Source organism: Pteropus alecto, unplaced genomic scaffold (assembly GCF_000325575.1).
Source record: "Pteropus alecto unplaced genomic scaffold, ASM32557v1 scaffold1579, whole genome shotgun sequence".
NCBI lineage: Eukaryota > Metazoa > Chordata > Mammalia > Chiroptera > Pteropodidae > Pteropus > Pteropus alecto.
Window position 1 is genome coordinate 100,337 of NW_006442592.1, and position 6,878 is coordinate 107,214.

General features: G+C 37.2%; 1 protein-coding gene across 6 annotated transcripts in view; it reads right to left on the bottom strand.

Annotated features, from left to right (window-relative positions):
• Positions 1–6,878, bottom strand: part of LIMS1 (LIM zinc finger domain containing 1) — a 144,341-nt gene that overhangs the window by 90,181 nt on the left and 47,282 nt on the right. Inside the window, exon 1 of one of the 6 annotated variants that reach the window (XM_015597799.2) lies at positions 3,016–3,038. The exons of the other annotated variants lie outside the window; for them this stretch is intronic. The gene's annotated coding sequence lies outside the window, so the exon portion shown is untranslated. Of the gene's footprint in view, positions 1–3,015; positions 3,039–6,878 lie in introns of those variants that run through there. 6 annotated transcript variants of the gene reach the window in all.

A 6,878-nucleotide genomic window follows, 5' to 3' on the forward strand; every position in this document is an offset into this window, starting at 1 on the left:
AATTAGTGAAGAAAAGAAAAGGTCAGAGAATGGGGAGAAGATTTAAGAGAAAAACAGCAAGGTAAAGAGAAGGTCTTTGCAGTAGTGGTTGGGCAGTGGGAGACTTCAAAGAGGTTTCCATTTGTTTGGAAGTGGATGAAAAAACATGAGATTATCAGATACTAACTAGAACTTGGTTTCTTTCAACTCTGAGCTCTAGTAATTCTGTTTTTAAAGAAGACATGCATGAATAGTGTAGAGTAAAACAAAAAACAAAGGTGGAGGAAACAGTTTTGGTGGTCCCTCAAAAAGCTAAATATAGAATTACCATATGACTCAGCAATTCCACTTCTGGGTATACACTAAAGAATTTAGAGCAGGGACTCAAACAGATACTTTTACATTCATGTTCATAGCAGCATCATTCACAATAGCCAAAAGGTGGAAACAGCCCAAGTATCCTTCAACAGATGAATGGATAAACAAAGTGTGGTATATCCATACAATGGAATAATATCCATTCATAAAAAGGAAAGAAGTTCTGATATATGCTTCAATGTGGATGAACCTAAAACACATTATGATAAATGAAAGAGGCCAGAAACAGAAGGTGATATCATTGTATGATTCTACTTATATAAAATATATTAGAAGAAGCAAATTCATAGAGACAGAAAGTGGATTAGAAGTTTTCAGGGGATGGGAGGAGAGAATGGAGAGTTAATGCTTAATGGCTATGGAGTATCTGTTTGGGGTGATGAAAAGTTTTAGCAACAGTGGTGATGGTTGCATGACATTGTGAATTAATTAATGCCACTGAATTTTACACTTAAAATGGTTAAAATGGCAAATTTTATGGTACATTACCACAATAAAAAATGAGGAGGGGAGGGAACATTCATTGACCACCTACATCCCACCAAATATCAAGCTAGGATCCTTTTATATGCATGATTTCAATTAATCTTCACTACTCACAGACTAGGTATTATTGCCATCTACAGATGAGGAATATGCGACTCAGATATTAAATATTTTTCAGAATCATACAAGTGGTAGAAGGTTTGAACCCAAGCTTGGTAGCTCTAAAACCCATGGTCTTTCAACTATACCAAAATGTTTCAAAGATAAACAGGCTCAATGAATAAACAAATAGGTGAGAAAGGCGGATTCCCTTTACAGGTCTAAAACTGACAAATTAGTGACAAGAAAGACCATGAACAGCTAAATCCAAAAAACTAGGTTTTTGAACACTTTTCTAGGCTACAAATAAACACCTCTGCAGTAGCAAAAAACTTTCTTTTAGCATAGTTTTTAAGCCCTGTGAATATATTGCTAAGGGAATAGTTGCCTCTTCTCTCTCCCTACCCAGAATATTTGGTAAAATTTACTTTTCAATTCTTCATTATACATATATATACATATATGTGTGTGTGTATAGATGTGTGTGTGTGTATGTGTGTGTATATATATATATATATATGTATATGTATGTATATGTATGTATATGTACATATATCTCCTATCTTAAACTCTCATTTGGGGTATAAAGAGTATCCATTCCCCTCATCCTCAGTCCCACACAATACTATCATGTATTTGTTATACCAATGTTATACCAATGTTTGGTATATAAAATACTTTCCTATACATCACCTCATTTAATTCAATCAATCACTTTGCAGGACATCAACATCTCCATTCTGTAGACTGATAAATCATGTCCCAGAAATGACACACTAACTGGGAGCTAAAATCTGACCTACTCTACAGGCAGTCAGAGGGAGCACTGTTCCTATATACATCTTTCTTCTGAGAAAGATGTATACAGGAACATTAGTAAGAACTTTTGGGCAACACTTAACTCAAAATCACTGTAAGGCCTCTGCATTAAGCAAACCTAAAAACAACTTTTAAAAAATTTATTGACATAATTGACATACAATTAAAGTTCCCTTAAAGGCCTTATTTTTCCCCTCTGGGAACTCTTTTTAACTTTTTCTTGTCCCTGAAAAAAAAAAACTGTTCTCCTAATCACTATAATTGTTCCGTATTTCATGATTATGTGTTTACGAAATATATATAAATATATAAATGAAATAACATTCTCTTATATATCACCTCATGTATATTCCTCTCAAGGTTATGTTCTTGGAGGTTATCTGTAAAATACATGTTTTCATAAATACATTAAAACTCAGGAAATTCACTATGTTAGGTAAATCATGTATTAGATACAAGATCCCTTTGGGGTGAACAATCACCTCTTAATAAATGCTTTACAAATGTAGATTTGGTACACTAAGATTCCTTTAAAAATGGACTACCTGTTTTTAAATGGAGTTATACAGATTAATGAATAAAAGTAACTCCTCAACTAGTTATAGTTGCCTTTTTCCCACTATGGCAGGACAAAAAGTTCACTAACCATAGGGTTAAATAGTACATGTTTGTTTGGTTTGTTTGTTTTAAGACCCTAGGCAGAATTTGGGTTAAAAGTACTTAACGTAATAAAATAAAAAGCATCACCAGGTCTTTTATAGTGTAAGTCTCTGCAAGGACCATAAACTTTATGGCACTAAACTTTATCATTGTTCTTAATGTTTTCTTGCAAACAAGAGTATAGCCTCCCTTCCTCCACCACTTTTACTTTGAGTGCAATACAAGATGAAGTTGCTTTTACATATATTCAATAATTAAATAATTAAAAATAAGTAAGACCCACAACCAAATGGAGCAGGGAGGAGAAAAATTTTGATGAGCATGGCTAGAAGCTACTACAACTTACCCAAGACCTTTTCTGTTACTGAATATGCAAGTTTAGACGAGTATCTTTTAGATTTGCTTTTAACTAACAGAAAAATAGGTTACAAGGAAAATAAATCTAGAAATACAATACCCTGTATTTGGCTGGTCTAAGCCATCACATCCATTTCTTCTCTCAAACTTCTCTCAACCTTCCACTCCTCCATCATAATCACTTTGAACACACAGCTCCACCTCTGTAATAACAAATTGATATCCCAAGCACTTTACCTGATGTGCCTCCACACTCCCTTCCTCTTAAGAATAAAGAATCTCCTTTATGGTACTTCAGGTCTTATTTTCACTCATATATCAGGCCTTGGGAAACCAGTGAATTATCTTTCAAAGCTTCTGCTTCCTATACTGTATAGAACTTCCTTGTTTTAACTTTTATCTGTTGCCCTGAACTATATTTAAGCCAATGAAACCAAGCTGAGGTTTTTTTTTTCTTGCATTAGGTCAAATCATGTGACACGATGAGTTACACGATAATCCCACAGTTCTGAAGCAATAAGACAACACCTCTAAATGTCATAACTCATATCCTGTTAAGTTGTTTTATATACTTTACTAAGTTAAGAAATTAATCTGCAAACTTAAGTATTTATAAAATGCAGGAAACTTAGAAAAATAAACAATAACCAACTGGCATAGAAAGAGGTGAACTTTCACAAAAAGATAGCCTCTTATCCTTTTTCAAATACCTGTGTGTTTGAATTAACAGAGCTTCTTTTAAGTTTCATCTGAGTGCTTTACCACTTCGGTGTCCAGAAGCCAGTCTTTATTTTATATTGGTAGCACAGCCTAGTTTAGAGACAGGCAGGCCAAGCTCTTTCTGGCTGAGCAGTGCAAACAGTTCCTTCTGTCCCAGATATCCCTGACAAATCCAGTGCAGAGAATGAGCAAAGCCAATGCTGCTGAAGCCTCACACACCAACTGAGTCACATCCCAGGACTCCTAGGTGGCAAGTTTCCATGGAAGAATAATAAAGGGATCTTTGGTTGAGACTGAAGAACTCGGGAGCAGTTAATACAGCCTTCCTCCTCTGTGAATGAAGGCTTCCTTGCCCTGACTCATCTAGAGCTAACAGACCTCATCCAAGGCGAGCTACAGGCTGAGTGGGTTCTAAAATTCAGGGCTCTATCCAGCATTCTTAAAAGGGGTATTGTTGGGGGGTGGGGGGCACCTCTCAGGCTTCACCTTCATGGTGCACTCTAAGACCGAACCATCAGAACTGGTTTTAGATTTCTCTCACAATATTCAATGCTGTAAAATTCCAGTCAGAACACTTTTCTGGCTTTGATTTATTTACCTTCTTTTGGGAGGTGGGATTGAAATACAAAAGGAAATGGCAAATGCAAAGGCTGTTTGTGGTGAGAAACAGGCCCCTCACCCCATTCCCACCAGGGATAGTCCCACATCACAGACATAAACCCTGGAAAGCAATCACGGTCTCCCTTGGGAGAAGGAAAATAGAATGGAAGTTTTCTGAGCAGAAAGTCTCTCTAAGAAAGTAACTTAGGTTATTGCAATTAAAACCCAAAAGAGGAAAACATCTGACATTTTCTTTGTATGTCCCAATTCTTTACTGATCACCATTCACTGTGAAGGAAATAAACAGGGTGTTATGACAAGGGGGGGGCACACATGCTTAGGTAGGGTAATCGGGAAAGTCTATCTTGAGCCCCTGCAGCTATTATTTTGCCTCCCTCTACTCTTCAGACAAATTTCTGTTTTTTTGTAAGTGCAACCTCACTTTCCATTCACTCCTCAACCCACTGCAATCTGGAAACATTTCTTATTAAGGTCACAATCATTTCTTAAAAAGCAAATCCAGAAGACATTTGTCAAGCTTTATCTTATATTTGGCGTTTATAAACAATGCCCTCCTAGAAATTTTCAATTTAATTCCCCTGGTTTCCAGACCATCGCACTTGTATCTCTCTAATCATCCCATCATTGTCTTCTCTGCAGGATCCTCTTCCTATGCCTGCCTTTTAGGTATGGCAACGCCCCTAATTCTGACCTGGCTCCCCATTTGTCTCATTGTGTGCATTCTCCCTGGTGATTGCATCACTTCTCGTGGCTCTATTACTTCCTCTACATTAGCAACACCAGCCAGACCTTTCTCTTGAACTCCAAAGTCATACATCAAATTGTCTGCTGGCTGCTTCCACAGAGATGTCCTAACAGGCAACTCAAACTCAAGATGAGTAAATAAACCATCCATCCCCCTCCCTACATCTGGTTCTTTCTCTTAATATGCCCTCTCTTAGGACGGACATTATCTAACCAGTCACTCAAGAGAGAAATCTGCCAGTCATCTTTAATTTCTCATCTTCAAAGCATCCACTTTTGCTAATTTAACTCCTAAGTAGTTTTCAAATTTGTTCCTTTGCCCTGCCTCACTGTCATTTTTAGCTCTGCCACAGTCCCAGCCCTCATCATTACTCACTTGGTCTGCTGGTGCATCTTTCTAAGTAGGTTCCCTGTCACCAGACTTGTCCCCTTCAATCAAATTCAAGAAATCCAGGCCAGCAAGTGATCTCTTTAAAGTACCTAGTATGTCTTTAAGGAACTTGCTTAAATTCTCCAATGGCTCTCCACTGCATTGAGCACAAAGTTAACCCCCTAAAGAAGCATACAAACTCTGCTTCATCTGGCCCATCTATTTTCCCAAATCCTTATCTCTGGATACTCCCTGCCACTCACTTTATGCAACCAAGCAGTGATGCACACACTACGCAGGTCCTCATCTCAATGTTGCTGCTCATACTGATTCCTCAGTCTGGAAGATCTTCCCTTTTCTTTCCCTCGCTAACTCTAACATCCTGTACAACTGAGGTGAAGCATCGGGTTTTCAAAAAACCTGTCCTAACCATTCTTTAGGCCCACTCTCCTATCTGGATTCAGCACTCTTCCTTAGGACTCCCGTAAGTCCTCGCTTATGTTGCAAGAAATTCTTTTTGTAACCTCCTTGAGAGTAGGAACTAGATTCCTACTAATCTTATGTCCCTTGTGCCTATGCCTAGCATACACATTAGGCATTTAATAAAGTGTAACTAAACTGAGCCTGTAGGAGAGGCACTGTTATTCTTATCTTATAAATAAGAAAAATGATGCTCAGAGAGAGGCCATATGACTCTAAAAGTAACCCAAAGAGAAGTCTGCGAAGGGAATTTAGAATGCAAGAAGCACAGTAGCTAAATTGAAGTCTTTTCTTAAAAGCAGAAAGCCTCTCAGAGCTAAGCACAGTAGGAGAAGGAAATGTGTCTTAGTTTTTACTCTGTTACCCTCGAACCTGACAAGGTTCTACCTGGCATATAGCAAGTACTTAATAAATACTGGTTGGCTCAGTAACATTATGGAGAGAGGTGACTTTCAGTCCTGTACTGTGCAAGAGTGGGTTTGCCTCTCTCCAGCAGATGGAGCTACAGTTCCATATGATCCCCACCTACAGACTGGGTGCGCTGCTAAAAGAAGCATAGGAGCCTCATACAGACATAAAGAAAATCAGGATAAATATTCTCCATAGAATACTCTCTTAATAGACATAGATCTATTTTGTAACTTGTTCAATGCCCTTCCAGATCTTTCCCCTACGGCTTTTTAAAAATCTGGGGTAATTTCACTCAACATGATCTACCCAATCTGTCAAGTGCTACCAAATTTCTTCTCCATCTTTCTATACTCTCCTTACGTCCTTATTATGAAACACATTTACAACCCAACAAGTTCATCATACTCATCACTATACATGTATTTTCCTTGGGGTCTATGCCCTAATTCACTGAAGAATACATCAATTTACCAACCAGCTCTCATTTAAAAACAAAAAAATATTCTGGTGATCATGTTGTAAGGTATATAAACGGTGAATCAGCATGTCACACATGTGAAACTAATATAATGCTGCATATCAATTACAATTAAAAATAAATTTAAAAAATAAAAAAGAAAAACCTTTCTAATATATTTTAATCATTATCTTAAAAGCTTTGAGCTTCTATATAGGATAAAAAAAGAAATTAATACCACCTAGGAGAGTAAAACTTCACATAAAATCCCAAGAAAACTTTATTCTTCATTCAGTT